General features: G+C 35.4%; 1 pseudogene across 1 annotated transcript; it reads right to left on the reverse strand.

Moving 5' to 3' along the window:
- Nucleotides 1-4,201: 4,201 nt before the first annotated feature.
- LOC144374106 (protein lin-7 homolog C-like) lies at nt 4,202-11,165 on the reverse strand (annotated as a pseudogene). Its single transcript, XR_013433598.1, has 5 exons — nt 11,129-11,165; nt 7,901-8,019; nt 7,729-7,800; nt 5,447-5,656; nt 4,202-4,720 (listed from the first exon to the last, which is right to left on the reverse strand). The product of XR_013433598.1 is annotated as a protein lin-7 homolog C-like (transcript).
- Between the last annotated feature and the right edge of the window lie 2,364 nt (nt 11,166-13,529).

Here is a 13,529-nt window from a genome sequence, read left to right on the forward strand (position 1 = left end):
GATCAACTGATTAGACCAACTCATAATCAAATCACTTCACCTCTGGGCGTTCTTGCATTGTCTCACACTTGAGCCTTTGAGAAACACCTCATATTCAAACCATAATAGTGATAATGGCCCTTATACCAGGAGATGGGTGTCAATCTGGAAGCATCTCTGCCTTCCCACTGGCTGTTGGTGGCCCTCTAGCTTAGGGATGCACCCATCACCAATATTCTGCCCTGTGGGATTCTGTGCTGACAGGGCCATGGAGGTCATACTCTGGAAGTCACTCTGGGCTGACACTTCCCCATGTGTGAACATCAACCTGGTAAATCTTACCTGTAGGTTGCCGCGTGATACAAATGCAACTGCAAAGCTTAAAACAGCTCCCTCCTCATGGAGAGCTGGCCAGCCTGGGACCTGCCATGTCACGGGACTGCTCTAACCTGGCTGCATCCTGCCAGGATGATGCCTTCCTCAACGGTGAACTCAAAACTCCACCCCCTAAAGACTGAGATCCCTGTTTTAGTCCCCACAACCAGCCTTCGTGATCTTTGGTAATGTCCTAGAAAACAGTCAATGATGGGGTGCTGTTCATTTCTCTTGCTACTGTCTCCAGGAGCTTCAATCCTGCTTTTGTAGGAAATGTGTGTGCTCTCACACACGATGTTTAATGTGCTGCTGCATTCTGACCTGTTAGAGTCTGTAAACAAGTCAGGATGGCGCCTGGCATTTTGCCAGGGAGAGTGGTTTGTGAAGTAACGCCAGTGAGCCATTAAGTGTGGAGATTCCTTATTGGTTGACTGCTGTATCTAGTTTATGTTAATTAAGATAAGCTGTGTGGAATGTATATATACCTCTGTGATCCTACAATAAACGGCTCCTACTCTTGCTGTATCAATCTACACAATTACCCCCCAGTTATTTTGCTGCAGCCGGACTGTGGCACTGACCTATTTTTTTTCCATATTGTGAGTGTGTGTGTGTCTCTCTATGTGTGAAAGAATGTATGCACATGCTTGTGAGTATATTTAAACAAAACTAGGATAATGTGTTACATAGAGATTGTTACTTTTATTAAATTAGTTTCTTGTTTGTGGATAATATTAGCTAATTTAGAGAAAGCTGCAAAAATGGTACAGTGTTCTGGATTACTTTTTTTTTTTTTTAACTTCCCCTAATGTTAACTATTTTCTTAGATAACTATGGTACATTTCTCAAAACTAAGAAACAAACATTGGTCCCTTATTATTAACTAGACCACAAACTGTATTCAGATTTTATGAGTTTTTCTAGTAATGTCCTTTTTCTGTTCCAGGATCCAATATAAGATACACATTGCACTTATCACGTCTCCTAGGTCTCCTAGTTTCTCAGCCTTTCCTTGTTTCCCATAACCCTGACAATTTTAAGGAGCACTGGTCAAGTAGTTTGCAGTGTGCCCCTCAATTTAGTCTGTCTACCATTTTCTCATGATTAAACTGAGGTTATGGGTTAATGGCAGCAAGATCATAGAGGTGAAATGCCCTCTCACAGCAGCACGTCAGAGTTTGTGTGGCGGCGGCAGCATGAATTACCACTTGGTTAAGGTGTGTCTGTCAGGTTTCCACAGTATGAAATTACCATTTTCTCCTACCTGCTGTTCTTTACTAGTGAGTCACAGTCCAGCTACACTCAAGGGAGGGAATTAAGCCCCATCTCCTGGTGAGGGTATCACATATATTATTTGGAAATTTTCTAGAAAGACCCTTTTATTTCCTCCCTCATTTATTTATTTAAGCATTTATTTATATCACTGTGGAGTCAGTTATGTTTATTTTTACGAGTTAAAATTTAAATTTAACAATGTAATTATTTTGTCTTGCAAATTTTCTTACTTTTGACCATTGGGATCTATTTTTGATGACTTCTGTGCCCTTTTAACATGCTCCTATATCTTCCCCCTACTTTTGTGCGCTCTCTCTCTCTCTCTCTCTCTCTCTCTCTCTCTCTCTCTCTCTTTTGGTGAGTGCTTTCTTACTTAAAAAATAAAGAAGTGACCCTGAATTAGTTGTATGGGAGGGGACCCAAGTTTTAATAATTTTTGAGCTCAGCAGGGCTTTCTAATATGCAACTAAGGTTCAGAAACACTGAGTCAACTCATTTTGAAGTAATAAGAAAATTTAAAAAAATGGAGGGGGTGTTAACATTTGTAATTTATAAATCAAGCACTAATTACATCCTTACTTTATGCTTAGCTTTATTCACAAACCATCCATTTACAAGATGAAAATTCCTTCATTTCCTCATCATACTAGACCACTTTTGTGTATCTTTGCTATTGACTGAACCGTTCTATGATAAGATTTAAAATTCTGAGATATACTATAAAAATTGCATTAATGAAAACAAACTACTGCTACTCATGCTCAACAGCACCAACAGTACCAAGAAAAACTACTGTATTTGGCTCGTTATGCTATCTTTATTTTAAGAATTATGAATAGGTGCCAACCCACACAAAGAACAGATTGTGAATTACTTCGAAAAAAAAAAAAAACTCAGCTTACTTAATTTACTGAGATTCAACACCAAAAAAAGATTTAACTTGGCTGAAAGTTCGGATACAGCTGAGACATTGAACCAGGAAGCTATAATTTATAAGGAAATGTTAATATATCCTAAAAGCTACTATTAAAATAGGATTTCTTCAGGGTTTATTTACCCTGTAATGCAAGAAGACAAGCATAACAATAACAATAACATTTTTATATACACCAATACTTTAATATATTAAGCTCTACAACAAATATCTCTAATAATTTTACAATTAAATTAAGTCCATAATTCTTCTATACTACTTTGGTCCCAACATTTTAAAAACACACCAATTAATTTTGAAAATATACAATTTAACAACATGATCCTATCAATAACAAACATGTTTTTTAGTGGACTACAGACACATTAAACCATGCAATCCAGTGTTAAATACAAAAATGATAAAAAAAAATGCTGTTTGACTTATATTCTGAGAAATCACTAAAAACTGGAATAATCTTTTAAGACTCACGATGCTCACAAACATGCAGAAAAATGTATAGAAATTTCTATTCTTCCTGAAGGAATATTACAATGCCCACTTTTTAAAATACAGGATTGATAATTATGCCAAACTCTTTTTTTTTAAATCCATCTTCTTTTAGCATGTCTTTCACAATTTTTTTAAAAAAGTACAAATGTTCCTGTGAATTGTGACTGAAAATTAACTCTTTAATTTCAGCTTTTATGAAGAACTCAGTCACAGTCATATACTAATAGCTGCCATTTAGTAAAAGAGTGACATCCAGTGGACAAATGACAAAGTAACTTTCAAAATTCCCATTGCATTTGAATCGTAAACAAAGATTGCATCCCTAAATCTAACCATTTTAATATAAATGAGTTCCTGCTCATTCTGACAATCTACAGATTCTTATCAAATCACCTCATAATTTTTACAGATCTTAAAACATATCCTCTTTTTTCTATTTAACATTGATTCTTTAAAATGACCTAATAAGATGTGTAACTCAAGACTAGGGAGGTTAAATTTTTCTCCTTTCTTTCTGCTATTTCCCACCACAAACTAACTGGCTCATCTCTAGGCATGGAAAGACCAAACCATGAGAAATGTACTTAAATAAAAATCAAACGTCTTAAAAAATTTTGCAAGATGAGATCTGAACCTGTTTTTCATTTATACTTTTTGATATATTGTTGACTACAATTAGAAAGGGATATAATCATTAATGCTAATAGTCAAATTACATCCTCTTTCCTCACTGCTTACATATTATGAAATACATATTTTAGGCGATGATTGTTTCAGTGTTTAAAACTCAGTTTTATAAATCAGTATAAATGAATACCCATTATACATGTTCAAATGAAAGTAAAAAAACTTCCAATATGCTGTGTCATTATCTTACAATTGACACTCTCTCTCTCTCTCTCTCTCTCTTTCTCTCTCTCTCTCTATATATATATATATATATATATATATAATATATAATGTGTATGTTCAAAGTACAAAATGCAGCAATGATGTTAACAACGACAGGGTAATGAAGTGCTATAGGTGAGACTGCCATATTTAATTTTTTGGAAATCTGTAAAGAATTTCAGAGGTTAAAAAAATATATAGTAAGCAAAAAAAAAAAAAAGTTGGAGAACTGTTAAATTTTAAATAAGTAGCCAGATGAAGAAAACATTCTTTTTAAAAAAGATTAAGAATGTAAAAGTACATTTTAATATTTAAAAAGCATTTTTAAAAATCTATAACAACTTTATGACAAAAATCTGCATTTGAAAAAGGTCTGTAAAAACAGCAGGACAGAATTTCCCTCAACATCTTTTACTTTTTCTTGTCAGAAAAAAAGTGTATGCATCTCTAGAACCATAAATGATGTTAAAATAGGCATTTATAAAATGGCAAGGAGGATTTCAAGGGAAGTTTGTATTTTTTTTTGTTTTTTACAATTATTGGCATTTTGGCCATTGTAGGTCATAAGTAAAACTTCTCTAGCTAAAAAGCAAAATTAAATATAAAGTTTTATATCTATTAGGTCTGTTGCCTGTGTTTTGCAGATCTCATTTTTTCAAAGCATGACTCCATTTCTTCTAAGACTTTGGGTTTATACCGTACTACCAATTTAACCTTTCCTTGGGCTGCTTTCAGCAGTTCTACAGCTTTTTCGTGATGTTCTCCTTCAATGCTCTGGAAAAAGTGCACACACACAATTGATACTTAGGTTTTGAGAGTAACGACAACTACAAATATTTAAAATTAAGTAAAGAGGGTCTTCATTGCATCAATTCACACAAGATTTGGCACATTCAGGGCAGTATAGCTATAGAGATACTGAATCCTTTCAATACTCAATCTTGTTTTATCAGTGTGAATTCCAGTGATACATCAATTCTGCTTACAGTCTTGAAATCATTTTTTAAGTTCCAAGTAATTAGCATTTCAATATACATGTATTATTACTGCACTATGTCAGAATTTAATCAAGCAACTGCCATTCTATAAAAGTAAATATGATGGTACATTTCTAATTTAGTATAATGTTTTAACTACTGAAGAGTTTAATTATGTAATAAAAATCCCACTAAGCACTGGTAATTTACATTGAAGGGATGCAAACCACATTTAGAGTGCCTTAAAAAGATCACTGGGCTGGGGACAGAGCTCAGTGATAAAGCACTTGACCAGTATGAGCAAAGCTCCCGATTCAATCCCCAGAGCTGCATTTAAAAAAAAGAAACAAACAAAAAACAACCACTGTCCTAAACAGTACTGCCTAGCATTCACTGAAAGCATTCCTAAACTACAAAGTTTATTAATTAATCCCTTGCATGGCATCTTCTGTTTCTACAATCCACAGGCACCCCCAAGTGGTCACAGAACATTTCTGCAAATATAAATAAAATTCATCCTCACCACTCCATTAACAGAAAGAAGTTGATCTCCTCATTTAAGACCCCCATGCCTATCAGCTATTCCACCTGGAATTATTCTAGATATATAGATTGGAGAGTTTTGTTTTTTGCTTCCCATAATATTGAACCCAAGACTCTCTTCTCTTTTGGGTAGCTCAACAACTCGAGGATGAGAATGTCCTTCACTGGTAGCAAATGCAGTAACAGTAGCCTGAAAGAAAATTTTACATATTTAAAATATGTGACCTTTGTTTACTTCATCTCTTTAAAAAAATACTTTTTGTTTTATTTTTTGGCAGTGCTGGGAATTAAACCTAGGGACTCATACATGTTAATAAACATGTACTCTAACACTGACGTATATCCCTGACCTATCTCACTACTTTTGAGGCATGTTTAAACACACACACACACACACACACACACACACACACACACACACACACACTCAGAGCTTTACAGTTATAAATAGTAGCTGGATTCATCTTGACAAACTCATGCTGCATGAAATTCAATTTCACTTCATAATCCCCCCTTTCCCCTCTTTTCCCCAATCTCCTTGACTCTCTTTGGCTAATCCATTCATTTATATTTGACTGATTCTTTTTATTTATATATAAAGATAAAATTCCCTGTGGTATATTTATGAATGCATGTAACATGATTTTTAAAGAATGCATTCTGCATTGTGAGGCACATTTTTGATGTGTGGGTATTTACAAATTCACTGGTCATTCTGAGAGGCTAAGCAGAGGTTTTTAATAAATGTAAGTGGAGGCTGAGACACGAGGATTGCGAGTTCAAAGCCAGCCTCAGCAACAGCAAGGCTCTAAAAAAAATACAAAAAAGGGCTGGGGATGTGGCTCAGTGGTTGAATGCCCCTGAGTTCAATCTCTGGTACCCTAAACCCCCCAAAAAGAAATAATAACTGAAAAGAATACATATTCCAGGACTATGTATAAAACAGAATTTTTAGCACACTCTCATCCACTGTCTAGAACTTTTGTGTAGTTCCATGTGCAGAGCTTGACAAGCAGGCTTGCTGGGCACATAACATTTAAACAGGAATATTCTACCCTAATGCACTAACAGTCCGGAGCTTCAAGGCCAGATAGCCTGGCATTTGTGTAAAATACACCATACCTATAACAACCCACACAGAGTTGTCCTTATATATAGTCATTTTGGCTGCTATATTCTTTGTATACTCTTTGTACCATACACAAAATAAATAATACATCAAGAATTGTCTCTATATTAAGAAAAGCAGGCACATGTATAGCCAACATGAATATTTTTTGTTGCTCTAGCAAACTATATAATTACAAGTAAAAAAAAAACCCACAGAAGATTTAATAGAGCCATATCCTCTTTAAATTCTAACACAAAATTAAGATTTTCCTGTTTCATTATGTTTTTAAAGTTAATCAAGGAATCTGGTACCATTTTTTCATGCTGGATCAGGTTACATTAACAAAGGTGCAAGAGGTAAGAAGAAAATCAAGACTTATTTGAAGACCCAAAAAAGCACTCATTTCCTACCTAACAGAACTAAGGCTCAAAAACTAAATAAGCTGTGAAGATTATACAACTCAGGTATAAAAAATAAATTTCTATTTTCTACTCTGATAAACCATATCCACAAGTTTAAGTATTTGTATTCAATAGAGAATCCAGTCTGTCCTTTTGGAAACCAGGAACTCAATCAAAATAATCTGCAATGATTAAAAGTCTAGTATGTCATCTACTACTTGAATTAACATATCTACCCAAGTAATACACAATGAAATAATGTATTATGAGGGAAAATCTGGTATGGAAAAGCACACAAACTCCATCTTCAGCCCTGAAGAGGTAGCCTACTACTGACATTATACCATATTTGCAGAGCTAGGGTAAAGGACAAATCAAATAACCCTATTCTACCATTTACTATTTGTGCGGTGGTTTGAGACAAATAATCTAATCTTGATACTTTCTCATCAATGAGAAATTCATCCTCAATTATAAAATTGATGCTATTTTACATGTAAATATGTTGTATATAACACAATTATGTATTTCATATGTATATAATTAATGTATGTGAGAGCATTTTCAATGCCTTATCTAAACTACATACAGTAATAAAAATGTTCTACTTCTTAGTACTTGGGAAGCTTGGTATAATTTGAAAGATATTATGTTAGCTTACAAAATAAGCTTACTATAAATCTAATAATTGTATATTTTCAACCTCTAATTTATGAAGAATTCTCACTTTTGGCAAATAAACAAATTTACCTTTGCAGTTGCATTAGCTCTCACTTCAGGATTGCTACTGATATCTACAGTTTCATAGACATGTTCATATACCTGCAAAACATAAAAGTTGTTATATTTTAAATCTTGGAATATATCATGTTTGATTTCTCTGTAAAGTTAAATGTATTAACTTTTAATCATATTTACTCACCTCTCTTACAGCATTGCAGAACTCACTTTGAAGGACTCTTTGTAAATCCTGAAGTTTCTGTGGTGGTACCTGTCCACTCCTTTGTAGTTTTTCCAACATTTCAATTGCTCTACAAATATCTAGAGTTAAACAAACACATACTGATAGATAACTTTCTCTAAGGATTCTTGAAATACCTATGTAACACTGTAAGAATTAGGATTAATTCCCCAAAGGACTAACAGTATGCAGAAAATAGAGGGGGTAAAACAAAGCATCTGTGTTTTTGTATGAGAAAGAGGAGATCATTCATGTACACATTGAGAACAGGAATGTAAAATCTGAGCACATTAAATTTCACAGATTTTAAAATTTCACATGTTACAGAAGCATAGTTTAAAAAATAATTGAGAGACAGACAAACTGAATATAAACTACTAAATGCCACAGGAAAGGACTGGGGCTCAGATGTGACAGATATGTTAACTGCACTGCTTCAAAAAAAGCCAGTAGTAATATTGGGAAGTATTTAAGCAATAAAAATTTACTTAATTATCATATTAGTAACCAAAGCACTGAATAGCAGACCACGTGCTAGTGAAATCACTGGTCATTTCCTAAAGATAAACATGATATATGCATAGATATGAACTATTTAATAACAGATCCAGTTAGTGGCTAGGACACATTTAAATTAAAAATAAAATGAATAAAATTAACTGATTTGTTTTCAAGTTAGGATTGTTAACAAAATGTTTTAATTCAGACAATTTCAATCAAATACGTAGTTTTAAAAATAAAACATAAAAACCAGCTATGTAATTCTGTTCTTCATACTAGTTGTGAGACCTTGAACAAATTACTTAAACTCCTTGTTTCTCAGTGCCTTTCACTGTAAAATGCAAATAATACACCTGCTTCATAAAAGGCATTTGATGACCAAACCAAATAATATTTTTAAAGAGGCTTAGCAAACATAAATATAATGTTACACTGGCATCAGTCTTAAAAAATATTAAGGGGTTGCATACATTTATACAAATACATTAAGCATGTTAGTTAGTCAATTGTCATTGAAAAGTGTGGGGATGTGTTTTATTAAGAAATTCTACAAGATTCAAAGTCATGTTCAACAATTAATGACAATATAAGTTTGATTTTTTCTTACCTGTTTTCGTACCTTTGTGAATTAAGTTTTGATGATTTAGAAGGCACTATGCCCACCCCCCCCCGCCTCCCACTGCTATTACCAGGGATTGAACACATAGCCTTAAACATTTGAGGCAAGAACTCCACCAATAAACTACATCCCCAACCCTTTTTGTTGTATTTTGAGAAAGGGTCTCACTAAGTTTCCAAAGCTGGCTTTGGACTTAGGATCCTCCTGCCTCAGTCTCTGCAGTAGCTGAGATTACAGACATACACTACTGTGCCCAACTGGCACTCAGGATCTTGATTACATGCACTGATATTGTACTATAGTATTACTGGGAGTTATTTGTTAACAGAGTTCTGAGATAATTTAACTGTCCTATGCTGCTGAATAGAACCACGTATAATTCATCCCTACCAAGGTGCTGAAGAGTCTACTGAAGAATTTAAAAAAAAATTCAACAACAAAAAGCAAAGACAACTACCAAAACTAAATGCTAGGGGATGAAGTTCCACATTTTGTACTGCATTTAAAAATACAAGACTGCCTCATGTTAGAATTCTACAACTAACTACCTTTAAAAGAAAAACACCTACTTCTGTTAGCACCAACAGATCTATTCCTTTCTGCAAAGCACGTTGCCATTGTGCTCAGGAGGAAGATGTCACCTTTGTCTTAAGCCTATCTTAGAAAGTCTACTTAGAGAAGCTACTCTTCTGTTATAAAATTATGCTTCAATAAATGGACTGGTGGGCTGTAGAGAAACAATCTTATTTATAAAAAAAGACTTCCAAATGAGGAATGCCATAACTAACAATCATATGTGCACATTTGTTTGTGGGAAGGGATAAGGAAAGAGGCTTTTCCAAATACAATTCTAAAAATGCATCTTCTTCTTAAAGAAGAATATTGAGACTGTAATTTCAAATGATAATATGTGCAAAATAACTTTAATCTACATTTTATGCTGTTTACCAACAGTGCTAAATTTTTTGTGGTACTTCTTGAATGATAATTTTTAAGTCAGGCAAGTTATACACACCTGTAGTCCTGACTACTTGGGAGGCTGAGGCAGGAGGATCTCAATTTCAAGGTCAGCCTGAGCTGAGACCTTATCTCAATAAAAAATAAGGAGGGCTGGGTATATAGCTCAGTGGTAAAGTATCTCTGGGTTCAATCCCCAGAATGGTAACAAAACAGAACAAAAGAAGAAAAAAAAAGAAAGAAAGAAAAAGAAAACTTTTAAATGCTTGTGTGACAAAAGCGTGTTTGAATTGTCTGAAATAAAGGATTTGGGGAAGACAATGGAGCGTTCAAAATCTTAATATCTGTATTTTGACTCTCTGGTCTGTAACTACACAGCAAACTAGGTTTTATCTTTGTTAACTGTTTCCTTCAAGAAGCAATCAACTAATCACAGTTTGCAATTGTAGGGTGTGTAAAAATCATATATATATGATCGCACCTGCCAAGTGTTTTACAATCTACCACTACTTCACATAAGTTACATAACAAGCTTTCCAAGATCAAATCAGTAGGATTGTTTTGAAAATTATCCTTGTGCCTGAGAGGGGTACCAATGCTAGGAAATACCAAATTACGAATGCAAGGGAGGCTGTGGTAAAAGTAACGAAGAAGGGAGGGCGAGTTCTTGTGGAAAAGTGCCGTGTGTTTGGATATTGTGCGATATGTGGGTGAAGGCAAGACTTCTAGGTTTGTGCAAGTGTATGTACAACAGTGTAGATGATCCGAACAGGGTGTGTGACATGTGTTGTTCTGGTTTACAGATCTCTAAACGCCGCAACTGCTGTGCCCACTCAGAGGGTGCGTGTGCGGCTTATGTCGGCAAACGTGAGCAGATTGTAATTAACTGTGCTACGCCCCGGGACAGTGTGTGTGAACACACAGGGGTCTAGCAAAGAGTCAAAAATTCTTAAGCGCCTTCCACCGTGTGAATGACAGCGACGTCAGCGGCCGCCACTGCAAGGAGCAGGCAGGTTCGGAGTCTGAGCCTGGGCAACCTCTTCTTCTCTCCAGTGACACCGCACTTCCTCATCCCTTCCACCCACCTCGGTGGGGACATCGGCCGCACTCACCTCTCTACAGGTGTACAGGTTCTCCCAGCGCCGCCATCTTCTCCCTTAGCAATATAGAACGACAGGAAATGACGAAAGAGAAGCTGCGGTAGGCGGAGCCTAGCGAGAGCCAGAAGGGCGAGGGTCGACCGGTATCGCGAGATCAGGAAAGACAAATGCTCACTCCGCAAAGTACTTTACGGGGTACCGTTTCGTAGTGTGGGTTGAGACTGTCGTTCTTGCGGTCGCCAGAATCTCAGATTCCCCAGGCCTCCCAGATTGAAAAGAACTTTTCCCCTGCCTCCTGCTCCCTGCCCTGGCTTCGTGCCTTTCCCACCGCTTGGAGCCGTTTGTAGATGAGTCACATTCCCTGGATTCTACTTCCAGGATTGAGGACTGCTCACTTACCCCGTTTTGGCCTCAGTTTCTCCATCTGTGAGACAAGAGTTTCTATCTCCAAGGTCTTTTAATATTCCTGAATGCGAAGATTAGGTGACAGTTAAGTGTGTACATGACATTATGAATTCTTGTTTCTGGCAGCCTTACTTTAATTTTAAAAAGCCGAAGCTTGAATCTTACTCATATCTGCAAGTACAAAGAAAATGGGCCATAACTGGGTAAGGGAGGAAGAAAGGCTTTACTGTACTGTACAGTAATAGTCTTAAGAAACTGATTCAGAATCTTATGTAAATATAAAAGAAATATCATATAATAATAGTATTTAGGGCAACTTTTGAAATTTTCATGAGCCAAGAAAAATTGCTTTTTTAACCCATATTTGGATTCTACTGACCTATCCAAGCCCTTAGTTTGTGTTGATGTTGTTAGATTCTTTCACATTTAAGTTTTAAAAACTTCATAACCATGTCGTTTTAATAATCTGGTTGCTTCTGGCCTGCTCTTGCCATTCAACTTCAACACTTTGTTCTAATCCATTTAATGTCACCACCAGAAACTTTGGTTTCTCTATTCCCTATTTCTCAAGTCTTATGTACTCTGACCCTAACTCATATAGCTACCCTCATTTCCAATTATCCCTTGGGCTAACCATGACTCCAGTCAAGATGGTATATTCAAAACCATGTTTATCCTAGTTTCCATATCTTTCTCTGTGTTCTTGTAGGGAATGCCCATTTTTATCTCCTACTCTCCAAACATCATACACATTCAACTGAACTCATTTTCCAGGTTCCTGCTCAAGATGTGTCGCTTCTGCTAAGTCTTGTCTTTTTCTTTATCGTTTCAACACCTTAGTACTCTGAGGATTCCAACACCTAACACCCTACAGTAACACCCATGTACTTATTTCTTATTCATTTTATCATTTTTTCTGCCACAAATGTGTTCAAGAAGTATTTCTTAAATGCCTAATGCCCACCAGGTGCTTTGTTAGAAATACTGTGTGGAACAAGAAATATGCAAACATTACCCTTATTTCTTCAAGTATTTTTCCTTCCTAGTCTTTCTGCACTCCTTTGGTGGAGTTAGGTACATGAATATTCAACCATGTGACATTGCCTCAAAAGTTAATTTTCACTGTTAATTTTTTTTTCAAGTTTTCCCTGTTTCCTTGTGGTTAATTCCCATGTCTTCGTGTTCACTAATTTGCTTTTTCAATATCATTCATTCCTTTAATCCCACGTGTTTCACTTTTCATCTCAGACATTGTTGTTTTCCCTCTAGTCATTTGATGTGTATGTGTATGTGTCTTCCATGTCTTTATTTAACATGCCAAATCTTTCCTATAGCTTCTTCTATAAAGTTATAATGATAACCTTGGTGTCTTTTTCTACTAATTCTATCATCTATGCTGTTTCTGACATTGTCTTATGTTAATTGAGTTTTCTATGTATTATGGCTTACAATTTTTTGCTTATTTGAAAATAGTTTTCTCCTTTTGACACTTAATTTTTATCTTTGCTAGGTGGAACAAATTTGGCCTTTAGTGGAGGGCTAATTGAACCTCACTACTAAGGCAATAACCTTCTAAGTTTTTACCCCATGATCCATGTAAATTATGTGGATTTTCTATTCTGTCAGGAATGGGATCTCTTTTCATGAATTGGGATTATGGATTGTTTACTTTGCACTTTTTGTATAGTCTTTTCCATGTCTCTGGTAATTAACACATAATCATCATTACATTTCATAATACCAGGGATAAGTAGAAATAATAAAAAGTCACATTCTAAAGATTGGGAACCCAAATAGCATGTATTTCTCATTAACAGCACTGGAAGCTAGGACACAGCTATTACATTTTTAGGAAAAATAATTCCCAACCTTTAATTCTATATTCAACTGTATTAGCTTTTCTAGGACAGCCATAATAAAGTATGACAAATTGTTTGGCTTAAAACAAGAGCTATTTATTGTCTCAAATTTCTGGTAGCAAGAAGTCAGAAATCAAGGCAGTATACTC

This window comes from Ictidomys tridecemlineatus, unplaced genomic scaffold (genome assembly GCF_052094955.1).
Source record: "Ictidomys tridecemlineatus isolate mIctTri1 unplaced genomic scaffold, mIctTri1.hap1 Scaffold_58, whole genome shotgun sequence".
NCBI classification, from domain to species: domain Eukaryota; kingdom Metazoa; phylum Chordata; class Mammalia; order Rodentia; family Sciuridae; genus Ictidomys; species Ictidomys tridecemlineatus.